At 64.7% G+C, this 13,207-nt stretch overlaps 1 protein-coding gene across 1 annotated transcript in view; it reads right to left on the bottom strand.

Moving 5' to 3' along the window:
• The window catches only part of STK38L (serine/threonine kinase 38 like), a 49,900-nt gene extending 36,996 nt beyond the window's left edge, over positions 1 to 12,904 (bottom strand). The window contains exon 1 of the mRNA XM_055118193.1: positions 12,752 to 12,904. The gene's annotated coding sequence lies outside the window, so the exon portion shown is untranslated. The remainder of the gene's footprint in view (positions 1 to 12,751) is intronic.
• Between the last annotated feature and the right edge of the window lie 303 nt (positions 12,905 to 13,207).

Here is a 13,207-nt window from a genome sequence, read left to right as displayed (position 1 = left end):
CCCCTAACCGCCACCAGGGCCGAGGCCCGAGAGCACTGCTCCCGGACTCCTGATCTGTGTTTCCCGCACTTATTCCCGTGTCTGTCTCGCCCGCCCTCCGCAGCAGACCTTTGCAGGGCGCGTTAGGGGCTGGGGGAGGCTGAGGAGCACTCCCGTCCCCAGCCACAAAGGAAACAATGTCTGATTAATCCCGGCGGCCCTGGAAGGCAGGCAGATGTCACCTGCTCGGTGCCGCCTGGCGCCTCCCACTCTGGGCACTTGGCTGCCGCTGGGTGACCCACCCTGAGCGCAAGGAAGCTGCACCCGGCTCACAGAGCAGGGCGACCAGCGGCCGACTTCCCTCCGGGACAAATAAGGCCTTCAATCGGGCCCAGCGGCTCCTCCGCTATGACCATACAAGGGCGGGACGCCCGCGGCCTGCAGCAGAGGGAGGCTGAGGAGGAAAAGGCAGCCGCTGAAATCCACCCGGGGCCTGAAACTTTCCACTGAGACACCCGCCCTGGCTGAGTCACCGCCAGCAGACGGGCGAGAAGCTGCGACGCGCTCGCTGTCTCTGCTTAGTCACTTAACCCTGCGGTGCTCAGGCCTCCGGCGGGCTCGAGCCAAGGAAGCAGCCCGCGCGCGAGAGAGCCTGGAAACAGCCACAGCGGCCGGGGCGGCCCAGAGAGGAGCACTTCGGGGACAGCAGAGCTAGGGGGAGCCGAGCCGAGAGACCCTCCAAACGGGCTCAGAGGGAACATCCCCGCAGAGGCTGCTGCAGCCCCCCGGGCTCACAGAGCCCCCCCGCCGAGCGCCTAACGGCCACCCTCACTGGACACAAGTGGCCCTGTCCCCTCGGCACGGCAGGAAGGACTGAGTCCAGGGCGAACTCTGGCCTTGCAGAAAATCTGCTTCCTTAGAGAGTTGCCCCTGGGGGGACGAGACCCCAGACTCCTGCAGTGGGACCCCCTGGGGCTGGCAGGCCACCTGGCCCCCGCCTGCCCTCAGGCTGCCCCACTGGCCAGGAGAAAGGGCCCTGCCAGTAATGCAGGCCGGGAAGCACCACCACCCCCGCCTGTCACCCTGACCGTGGGACCCGCAGGGTCCTCTGCGTCCTCCCGGGCGCCGAGACTGTCAGGATCACTCCAATCTCTGAGCCCAGGGTTAGAGTCCCACAGACTGGTAGCTGGCGCCCACAGCCACATCTCCCGGGGAACCCCCGCCCGTGACCAACTTCCCCAAGTCCCCCTGGAGAAGCCGCGAGGGCACCTGAGTCGCCCACGGGCACTGCCACGGCTTCAGGCTTGGGTCCCTGGCACGAGTGAGGCCAGGCAGCCCGAGCGCCTCCCGGCCTCGACAAGCACAGCGGGACACCGAGTGAAGGAGCAGCTATGCGGAAGGGCACCCAGGGCTTCCCTGTCCCGGGACCGGGGGAAGTGGGGGGGTGACGGCCCACAGCCGGGCCGAGTCCTGACTGCGGCCAACACTTCGCCCAAAGCTAAACGTACACAGCAGAAACGCGCAGCGTGTTCAGAAAAAAAAAAAAAAAGTAAGCACATCAGCTTCGAATAACACAAAGCAAGTGTTAAACTGATGGTATTTGCCAAAAATGAAGGGTGACGCATGACAGCGACGGGATTAAGAACTGTCCTGGAGCGCTACCGACACACCAGACCCTTCGACGTGCACGTGTCTTACATGCACTCCTGTGAGCCAATAAAAAACGATTTCTCAGTGGGTCTAAGCGGCGTGTGGGAATCTCGGCCACACCGGCTGCTGCACCACACTGGCCCCGGCCACACCAGGCAGAGTGTCAGCCCACGGACGTGGCTGGACCGCGCTCACCAGAGCACGCACAGCTGCGGCACCCGTGGGCTGTGGCCGCGGCTTCTCCCACGAGCTTCTCCCAGCAAGCCCCAGCGACGTCGGGCGGGACGTCGGCCCCTGCTGAGCCCGGGGCAGGGAAGACACACGGCCCAGAGGACCCACTCCGAGAAGCAAGGGGATGTCTGCATGAAATAAAGCCGGAACTCACCGCGGAGGGGGCCACCAGGGGCCCTGAGTCCCCCCAGCCTCCCTTTCCTCCGCTGTAGGGGACACTGCAGTCTCACACCTGAGCCACCTCAGCTCGCGAAGAACAATCTCAGACCAGGACTCCATGGACCGTCCTGGGTGAGAGGCTGGGGGTCTCCAGGCCACGGGGCTTCGCCCAGAAAGCACCCACCGGAGCCCCCAACACGTCCCCCCGTCTCACCAGCCCACGGGCAGCACGGGCTGAGCGAGAGAAAGGAGAGACCCAGGGACACGACGCCCGGTGCTGCTTCGTGCCGCCCTCCCCACAGCCCGGCCCACCGCCGTCAGGAGCGTGGGCAGAGCTCAGAGCGGTGAGCAGGGCCCAGGCCTGGCCTTCCTCCGGTCACAGCTGCCCCCAGGCCACAGCTGAATACAGCGTATGCGTCACGTAACTATGAATTAATAAGAGCAAAACCTTTTCGATGTGATGCAATTTCAACAAGAGACAGAATTAAGTGATAAATCCAGGTGCTAATTGTTCTCCAAGAACAGTAAGCTCAAACAGCAGCCCACACCTGCGAAGGTCACTGCACTGTACACTGCGCGAGCACCGGCTGGTGAGCGTCTGCAAAGGTCACTGCACTGTACACTGCGCGAGCACCGGCTGGCGAGCGTCTGCGAAGGTCACTGCACTGTACACTGCACGAGCACCAGCTGGCGAGCGTCTGCGAAGGTCACTGCACTGTACACTGCGCGAGCACCAGCTGGCGAGCGTCTGCGAAGGTCACTGCACTGTACACTGCACGAGCACCAGCTGGCGAGCGTCTGCGAAGGTCACTGCACTGTACACTGCGCGAGCACCGGCTGGCGAGCGTCTGCGAAGGTCACTGCACTGTACACTGCACGAGCACCAGCTGGCGAGCGTCTGCGAAGGTCACTGCACTGTACACTGCGCGAGCACCGGCTGGCGAGCGTCTGCGAAGGTCACTGCACTGTACACTGCACGAGCACCGGCTGGCGAGCATCTGCACGAGCACCGGCTGGCAAGTGTCTGGCCAACAGACCCCCACGGCGCCTCAGCCGTGGTTTGTGCAGGGCAAGGCTGTCCCCTGGGGCTTTCTGCGTCCCGAACTTCCTATGCCGGCCGGGGGGCACTTCCCTCCCAGCCCTCTGGGAGACACGGAGCAGAGGGCGCCCCTCCCTGACTCTGAGCAGGGACCCGAGCCTGCGGACCAGAGTGCAGGGACTCAGGACCAGGAACCCGTGCCCGGGACCCCCAGAGAGGCAGGACCGTGCCCACCTCTCGCCCCGCCCCTGTCTCAGCCTGGCCCTTCATGCAGCTGGGCGGCGCCCTGCACCCGTCACGCCAGCCGGACCCAGGCACAGGGGCGCCTCTTCCCCCCTCTCGTCTTCCCGCGACCACTAAGCTGCCCCTTACCGTCCCCTCCCGCCCTCTTCCTCGTGCCCAGAGCCCGGCTCGGCCCGCCTGCCCACCCTTCTTCCACGCGGACGCAGACGCGTGGCAGGTCAGCCCCGTGCAGGGGACCAGCCCTCAGCCCCGGCAGGGACAGCGGACAGTCAGGGAGTCCTCGGGCCATGCTGGGGCAAACCCTTCCAGGCTCCACGGAACAGACGTGGCGACCGGCAGGGACGGGGCCAGGCTGTCCCCTGGAGGGGCACCGGCACAGGAGTGGGGTACGCCTCGGGCCTGCCCAGTAAAGGCGGATGTCCAGCGGACTGGAAAGGAGGCAGCAGGCAGCCCCGTCTGGGACATCTGGTCCACAGCCTTGGGAGGAGGGCATGAGCGTCCCAGGGCGTGCGAGCGAGGCCAGATCCTAACGGACACAGCTCTGCACAGGGGACAAGACAAGAGGCAAAGCTCCCGATGGACGGGGCCTCGCCCGGACGGTTCCCCATGGACAGGGCCTCTCCCGGATGGTTCCCCATGGACAGGGCCTCTCCCGGACGGTTCCCCATGGACAGGGCCTCTCCCGGATGGTTCCCCATGGACAGGGCCTCTCCCGGACGGTTCCCCGTGGACAGGGCCTCTCCCGGACGGTTCCCCGTGGACAGGACTTCACAGACAGTCCCCGTGGATCCGGGCCTTGCCTAGACAGTCCCCAAGGACAGGTCCTCCTTCCCCGGGACGGTGCTGCCGGGGAAGCAGACCCCGAACGCAGTCTCCCCACGTGGCAGTGCCCCCCCCCCCAAGCCCGCTGCCCCCACCCTGGCCGACACTGGTTTGGGACCAAGACTCGTGCCCTGGCGGGCGGGAGGCGCCCGCGGAGTCGGCCTCTGCACAGGGCCCGCCCGGCAGGACAGCTCGTGCCCAGACCTCCTCCACCCAGAGCTGCTGCAGTTCCCCCACTTTGCACTGAACTGATCCAAGCACCCTGGGTCCTCCAGAGACGAATCGACAGCACAGGACAGAGCTGCCACTAGGGGCTGGGGCGATAGCACGGCGGGGAGGGCGTTGGCCTTGCGCACGGCTGACCTGGGCTCGATTCCCGGCATCCCATAGGGTCCCCTGAGCACTGCCAGGGGTAATTCCTGAGTGCAGAGCCAGGAGTAACCCTTGAGCACTGCCAGATATGACCCAAAAAGCAAAAAAATAAATAAATAAAAATCTTACAAAAAAAAAAAAAAGCTGCCTCTCCACGTAAACCTGGACGGCCTCTACTCACCGTGGGGCGGCTTCGCGGGGGCTCACTACTGTGACGCTTCCTGTGTTCCGTCTCCGCCAGAGCAGGGACCCACCCCGAGCCTCGCGTGAGCCCACTCCTGCCTCTGCTCACGCCGGGGAGGGGCCGTACCGTGAGGCTTCCCGTGGATTCTCCCAGCGTCTGGGCGGCTTTCTCGACACATGGTGGGGCTGGCGAGACCTTCCCGCCCACAGATAACTGGGGCTCAACCCCAGCCCCAGCGGGAGTGACCCTGAGCAGGCACCGCCAGGCCAGGCGTGGCCCACAGACCAAGATAAGGACCTGGCAAGTGGCTGGCAAAGGTGAGAGTGGCCGAGGAGGCACCCAGGTGACAGGATTTCCGGGTCCGGTGGGTAAGCAAACAGGTCAGGTGAGCACTGGGGGAAGGAGCTCTGGGCACGGGCGGGGCCAGCTGAAGCACCTGGGCCTGCTGTGAGCTGTACCCTGGGGGGCGTCCAGGAGACGGACGAGGGGCCGCCAGGGGAGGCCTAACTGAGGCACGGACCAGGAGGTCACTGGAGACGGGCGAAGCCGAGACCAGCCGGGGAGGGAGGCCCTGCCCTGCCCGGCCTAGACTCGGGGCCACCGGCAGGACGGGCGCAGGAAAGAGACGGTGGGAAAGGCTGAGACACCCCCGCGGCTTCTTCCAGCTGGCAGGGCCCACTTGGACAGGACCTTCCCCACCGCGGGAACGACTCGGGCCCCTTACGGGAGAAGCCCGGGCCAGGGTCCGAGCATCCTGCATGATGGGTGGCTCTGGCCTGCTCTCCCGGTGCACCGGCTCATGGCAGGCTCAGGGTCTGCGTGGGCGGCCGTGGGAGGGGGTCACCCAGGAGAACTGGGGCTGGGTCCAGCGCCGGGGGTGAGGGGCGTGCTCCAGAGACGTCTGTCTGCGCCCACCAGCGCGCGAGGCTTCTCTTCCTCCCCCCACTCCTAAAGCAGGACGCACCCCCGTGTACGGCCCCCGCCGCCCCGGGACCACAGCTTTACCTCTGGCTCTCGGTCCGGGCGGCCACTCCCCAGGACGGGCCTGACCCGAATCACCTCACTCTAGCCAGAAGGACTCGGCGAGTGACCCGAGCCCAGGGCCCAGGCGCGCGGCTTCAGGGACTCGGACGGTCACTGCGGCGCCTGGGGCAGGTGTGACAGGTAGCTGACCTTGGCGACCCGCCACACCGCGGGCTCCTTCCCCGGCTTCCGCTTTCCCCAGTAGGGCCCATAAACTTTTATTGTCCCCTGATGAAAGGCACTAGGCCAGCGCAGCGCAGCCCCGGCTGGGCCGACAAGGCTCGGGTTCTAGCTGGCTCCTGGCCGGCCCAGACTCCTTCCCGCCGGCCACGAGCAGACGCACGGCAGAGCCCACCCGAGCTGCGGGAAGACGCCAGGGCCGCGGCTCCGGAACCCCGGACTGGCCTCACAGGAAGCTCAGGGCCCGGGCGCCCGTTTCCAAACGACCGAAAGCGAGGGAAGGGGCAGGCGGGACTCGTCTGCACCGCGAGGAGTTTAAAGTCTGCCCAGGTTACGAGAGCGGGGGAGGCCGACAACCGCCCAGGCGGGCACGGAGGGACTTCGGCATGCGGCGGGCGGTTCCGGGAAGGCGCAGAGCCATAAAGGCTGCCGGGAGGCGGCGACACCCCCGACGGGGCCGCGCAGGGAAGGGCTGCCCGGGCCGCTGGCAGCAGCTGCCGCTGTCCCGACCCTTCCCGCCCACTGGGGCCAGGCCGAAGGGTCCCGGGCGGGGGAAGGAGCCCGGAGATGGGACCTCAACCCCTCGCGGGACCCGGGCGCCGACCCCCTGCAGCTGTGTCGGGTCACCACAGCTCCTCACCTGGCCTGCCGACCTGGCACCCTCGGCACCCAGAGGAAGACAGCGCTAGTCCCCTGCACCTGCCCCCACCCCCCGCCACACACCCTCCCTGCGCCGGCCTCTTCCCAGGCCCCTCTGCACCCCTCACAGGTGCTCCTGCCACTGCGCCCGCGAGCTCACACGGAAGGACAATGTCTCAGGCGGCGGGGGGCAGAGTGGGCAGCACCTGGCCGCCACGGTCCCTGGCTCAGCCCACCAGGGCACAGGGATGCAGAGAATTAGCGGGCAACTTCCAAGCTGCGCGTTCTGGCCCCACCGCTCTGCCGGGGGGCTCTCGTGCCGCCCCCAGGAGCCACCTCGGCTTCCTCCAGTGCTGGGCCACTCGCCCGGCCACCCCCGAGAGGGGAACTGGTCAGCTGCCCCGGACATCATGATCCGTCACAGTCCTCACTAAACGGAACCTTTCTCGACGGAAGGACGACACGTTTCGCCCCTCTCGGTGCTCAGGGGGCAGCTGCGGGGTGGGGGGCAAGTGCTGAGTCAAGTGATCAAACTCGCTCCAACACTGCGTGTGCAGGCGCAGAACCCGTCAGCACTCTAACAACCCAACGGGTCCACACCATGCGACTCAGGAGCACTGTTCCTCTCGCCACAAGCACGAGCGCGCCAGCTCCGTGTGGCCCGCCCACAGCAGCCAGGCCAGCCGCTGGGACGCTCCGTTACTGAAACTCAGAACTAAAACTACAACTCCTCAATCTTGGCCACAGAAGATACTCCGGGATCAAGGCTGCATAAGCCTCTGAGAGAGCACTGAGCAGGGAGACGTTTATCTGCTCGCTCGGAGCCGGCCTGAATGAAGCCGGCAGGTCTAGCCATGTAAAACGCTGCCAGTGAGAAGAGACTCATCCCTGACGAGGAACTCACACAGCGCCTTGTCACCCGGGAGCTGGACCTTCACCTCAGGCGCTGCCGTTCCTTCTGAGCACTCTGGCCGGTCACTGCGTGTGGCAGGGGGACAGGACTAGCGTGCTGCCTCCCCTGGCCGACGGCCGTGAGGGGTGAGCGGCCAGTGTGCGAGACGCAGACGGCGTCACGGGGTCCGGCCGGGGCTCGCCGGCAGCAAAGCCGCGTGAAGTGTGAACGGAGCCGACTCCTCTGCGCTTCTCCCAAGGGGGCTTTTGTTTGACGAACAGAACTAAATAGCTCCTAAACTCGGGGGGGGGGGGCGAGGCGAAGTCTCTGTAATCAAAGTAAGGCCGCGAGGACGGGGGCCTTCCGAGGGCCCCCCGGGCACCCGCTTCCTCTCCCGCGGACGCCGATGGAAACTCCTGGGGCTGCGGCAGGGATGAACTGCGCCTGCGGGGACAGGTGGGGGCGCCAGCGCGGATGCACGGAGAAAGGGATGCCAGCGCGGACCCTCTCGGGCAGGGCAGGGGTGGCCCGGGAGGGGGGGCAGGCGGAGCTGAGGACGCGGGGTCCACGGGAACGAGCGGTCTCAGGCCCTGCGGAGTCGGGGCGCGGGAGTCCACTCTGAGTCAGACGGGCAGTGACTGGGAGGGGCCAACGGGGCCAGGAAAAAGGGCTGCCAGGCGGGTCCGGACAACAAAGAGTCGTGAAAGGTCAGGACACAGGGCGGGCGTTGCTGTGCCCGGCTGTGGGGCCGAGACACGCAGCCTGAGAAAGCCGACACTCGGGTCGGTGACAATCAGTGACGGGAAGAGGAGCCTGTGGCGGAGAAGCAGCCAGAGCTCTGGCGAGGGGGCGCTGGCAGGGCCTCAGGGGAGCAGGGCCTCCGCAGTTCCCGGGCTGGGGGTGGGGTCTCTGCAGTTCCCTGGCTAAGGGCAGGGGTCTCTGAAGTTCCCAGGCCGGGGACAGGGGTCTCTGCAGTTCCCTGGCTAAGGGCAGGGGGTCTCTGCAGTTCCTGGGCTAAGGGCAGGGGGTCTCTGCAGTTCCCTGGCCGGGGGCGGGGGTCTCTGAAGTTCCCAGGACGGGGACAGGGGTCTCTGCAGTTCCCTGGCTAAGGGCAGGGGGTCTCTGCAGTTCCCTGGCCGAGGGCAGGGGTCTCTGAAGTTCCCAGGCCGGGGGCAGGGGTCTCTGAAGTTCCCAGGCCGGGGGCAGGGGTCTCTGCAGTTCCATCCGCTCTCCCCGCCAGGGCCAACTCGCTCCTGTGGCACAGCCTCTCGAAGGCCACCCTGCGAGGCAGGAAGCACAGACCCCTGGAGGCTCCTCTGCAGGGTCGCTGCCGGCTGGGTGGGGGACGGAAGTGACATTGCGTCACTCCTAACCTAAGCAGGTGAAGAAAACTTCATCTCCGGAGGGTCTGGCCTCGGCGCCATTTGCCTGCAGCCACGCTGTGGCTCTCAGTCCCGGCTCTGGTCCCGCCGCGGCCTTCCCAGGAAGCTGCCCGGCGGCAGGGGAGGACGCCGGGCTGACCCTCTGCAACTCCCCCTTGAAGCAAGGCCACCAGGGCAGGGGCAGCTGGACGCAGAGCCGGAGCAGCAGCACGGATGTGGCCCAACACAAACAACAAACTGGACACCTGGGCCGGGAAGCCCGGGAGCCGGGCGGGGCGGGGCAGGCAGGTGAGGGAGCAGCCCCCCCCCCCCCGCCCCACTGCCTGCGAGGCTGCGCCCCCCTCCCGCCCAGTCCCAGCCTGCGACAAACACAAACACGCCCTGGAACCTGTGCGGCTTTCCCCTAATCCCCAGCACGAACAGCCCCCCACCGAGTCCCCCACCAGGACAAGCTCCGCGTCAAGCATTAGGAGCTACAAGTTAATTTAGCATTACCCATTTAGCTAAAAGACCTGAGACTGACAATCGCTTACTAAATCCCAACTTTAAGGGCTAATCCCAAGAAATCCCCGGTGCCGGTACTTGAAAACTTCCAGGCCAAAAGCACAGCTGCTCCCGCACTCCAGTACAAAGGAGCCGGAGTCACGACTTCTCACTCCGAAACCCTCTGGGCACGCTACTAAGTAATAAATCCATCAGCGTGGTACCCCGCGGTCCCTCACAGTTGCACGAAGAGCCCCTTCCAGAAATGACTCCGACAACCAGCACTCCAAAGCTGACTTCTCCACCGGCTTCCCAGAAGCTGGAGCTGTTTGGAGGACCGAGCGCCAATCTCAGGCGCAGGAAGAACGCATTCTCCCAGAACTGTCCTTTCAAAGGCCAGTCCCTCAGCGGCTGGAGGGGACAGCGCCAGCGGGAGCCCAGGGCCAGAGGGCGCGTCCGACGGCTGGGTTGGGAGGCTGGTGCTGCGACTGTCTGACTACCTGACCCTGGCGACTCAGAGCCTGCAAGTCGGGAAGGCCGAAAACACCTGCTCCCCAGAGGTGGAGGATCAAGCCCAGGGACACCGGGCAAGGACCAAGGCGGGCAAGGAGCGGCTGCAGGCCGTCTTCTCCTGAGACCACCCAAACCCTGCAGACGCGGCTTCCCTCACTCCAAGCTTCCCGAACTGGGACTCCAACCCTTCCGCCTGGCGCTGTGGAAACGCGCCGCGCCCAGTGATGTGGGCACGTTTCCCTCCTGTGCCCGCTCTCTCCCACTGTTCACTGCCGCCCTCTCCGGAGGGGCTCCAAATATTAACCATCCCGCCGGCCAACAAACGCCCCGGGGCCGGCGAGAACCCAAGAGCCGCTCGCCCTTCCTAAGTATTTCAGACGGAGACTCTGGGGAGGAGAGGGGGAAAGCCCCTTCATGCCTTTAAATTACAACTAATTTAAAATTTTTCTTCTTTTTAAAATCTTACTTGTATCTCATTCAAAGAATCCATGACTTTTAAAAATAAACAGCATTATTTCTGCATATGCCGTCTAACCTAATCGTAACCTACCCATCTGCTAACTTGACTGCAATCCTCAAGACTCCTGAGGAAAACATGCTTGCTTGATCCTACACTGGTCCTGCAAAAGTCATTCAACATCATTGCATCAAGATGCTATGCTCCAGGTTTGGTCCTTTGCCCTGTACACACACACACACACACACACACACACACACACACACACACACACACACACACACACACACAGAGTCTCCCACTTTTGCCAACTCACTGCCCTTTGAAAAGGTTAGTCAACTTAAACAACACAATGATGCTGCCCTTATTTTAAAAGAACAGAACTGGGGCCTGAGCCATAGCACAGTGGATAGGACTCTTGCCTTGCACGCGGCCGACCCAGGTTCGATCCCCAGCTTTCTCTATGGTCCCCCAAGCTTGCCAGGAGAGATTCCTGAGAGCAGAACCTGGAGTCACCCCTGGGCATTGTCGGGTGTGGCCCCCCCCCAAGATTAAATAAAAGAAAAAAACTTTCCTGAGAACAAACTGCTGGAGTTGTCTCTGCTTTGTTATTTTTATAAAGCACAAATATTTCTTTTGCTTTTATATCATCCTACTCTTTAGAACTGACTTTTCAGCATAAACACTGCAGAAGACATCTATTTAGTTGCACAAACATTCCTAGTCTATCCTTTGTGTCCTTTTAAAACAAACTTAAGGGCTGGAGTGATAGCACAGCGGGTAGGGCGTTTGCCTTGCACGCGGCCGACCCGGGTTCAAATCCCAGCATCCCATATGGTCCCCTGAGCATGGCCAGGGGTAATTCCTGAGTGCAGAGCCAGGAGTAACCCCTGTGCATCGCCAGGTGTGACTCAAAAAGAAAAAAATAAAAAATAAATAATAATTAAAAAAAAATAAAATAAAACAAACTTAAGGGCTGGAGTGATAGCACAGCGGGTAGGGCGTTTGCCTTGCACGCGGCCAACCCGGGTTCGATCCCCAGCATCCCATATGGTCCCCTTAGCACCACCAGGGTTAATTCCTGAGTACAGAGCCAGGAGTAACCCCTGTGCATTGCCGGGTGTGACCCAAAAAGCAAAAAATCAAAACAACAAAACAAACTTAGAAGTAGTTCAAGGAACTCATCCATTTAATAATTTAATGATTTTTGGAGTTTGGGGGTTCTTTTCTTTTGACTTTTTCTCCTTTTGATTTTGGGACCACACCCAGCACTGCCCCAGTCCTGTGTTGGGGAGTCACCCGAGCAGTTCCGGGGGCCACTCAGGCCAGGGACGCGCCCGGTCTCCACACGCCGAGCCTGCTCTCAGCCCTTGGGTTAAGCCTGCTTTTCACTCCTGAGTGGTAAGGCCTTTAAAAGGGGCACAAAGCCCCCACCCCGTTAGCTTCTCATCCTGAATCCATCCCAACAAACAGGACACGGGACCAGTCATCTTAACAAGGTGAGCACAGAGTCAAGAAAACCCTTAAGTCCATTTCTTTCTTGCGATGAGGGTTGTGTTGGGGTTTTTTTTCTGTTTCACGGAAAAGTACTTAAACGAAACGAGAAGAACGTTGTCGTCAGAATTCGGCATCCTCGGGACTAGCTTCTCTCCTCCCAGACAGCAGAGACCCGCGGCCACCCGGGGCGGCTCCACGGGCAGGTACAGCTGGACCGAGGGGCCGCACCTGGCCTGACCGCCCGGGAAGCCAACACGCAAGGGCGCTCCGAGCCACACGCCCCGGCACGCCAGACCCCACGTAGAACGCGCAGGGCCCCGGGCCGAGCCCGAGTCTGCTCTCCCGAGGGCGGGCCGGGCCTGCTCGCTGGGAAACCTGTCAGGGACTAGCAGCGGGGCCTGGGGCCCGGCCCCCAGCAGCTCTGCACCAGCCTCCCCGTCCCCAGCACCCAGCACCTGCTCTCCTTGCCCCCAGCACCCCAAGCCCACTGGCCAGCCCCTCTCCCAGCACCCCAGGTCCCCCCCGGCCCAGCCTGTCCACAGTGCCCCGATCGCCCCTCCAGTCCCAGCCTCTGCCCCGGCACCCCTGGGTCCTCCGGGCCCAGCCTCCCCCCTTCCCGGCAGCCCGGATCCCCCCGGCCCGGCCCCTCCCCAGCACCCTGGATCCCGCCCAGCCAACCTCCCCCCAGCACCCCGGATCCCCCGTCCGAGTATCCTGCACCCAGCACCCGCGGACCCCCCCGGCCCAGCCTCCCCCCAGCAGCCCAGATCCCCCCGGCCCGGCCCCCGGCACCCCCGGATCCCCCGGCCCGGCCCCCCCAGGACCCCGGATCCCCCGACCCGGCCCCCCCAGGACCCCGAACCCCCCAACCCGGCCCCCCAGCACCCCGGATCCCCCGGCCCGGCCCCCGGCCCGCGCGGTGCCCGGGGCGGCCGAGGGTCCCTTCCGCGCAGGGCCGGGCGCGCGGCCACGTCCCGGGCCGTCCGGGGGCCGCCGCAGCGCTCACCTGCGTCCGGGGTCCGCGCGCCTGGGGGTCCCGGGTCTGAGGGTCCGGGGTCCGGGGTCCGGGCGTCCGGGGTCCGAGCGTCCGAGCGGCCGCGGCCGGCGAGCTCCAGCCCCGCAGCCGCCCGGCGCCGTCCGCGCCGCCCCGCCCTCGCCCCGCCCCGGGAGGCGGCGCCGCGCGCGCGGGATCCCGGCCGCTCTCGCGAGCTCTCCCGCCGGCGCGTCCCTGACGTCACTCAGCCGCGCCGGAAGCGACCGGCGGCGGCCCGTGGGGAGCGTCCGAGGACTCCGGATCGGTCTTGGAGACCCTCAGCACCGTGAGCAGCAGCCTGGGCCGACCCGGAGCCGGTGCCGTCGCCGCGGAGACCTGCTTTCCGAGACCGTCACCCGGTCACCAGCGCAGTGGCACGTGCAGAGCGTTTCAGGGGCACTTTTTTTTATTTTTTAAATTCATGGCTTG

This window comes from Sorex araneus, chromosome 10, assembly GCF_027595985.1.
Source record: "Sorex araneus isolate mSorAra2 chromosome 10, mSorAra2.pri, whole genome shotgun sequence".
Classification (NCBI taxonomy): domain Eukaryota; kingdom Metazoa; phylum Chordata; class Mammalia; order Eulipotyphla; family Soricidae; genus Sorex; species Sorex araneus.
Note: the sequence above shows the minus strand (reverse complement) of the source record. Positions and strands in the feature narration are given on the sequence as shown.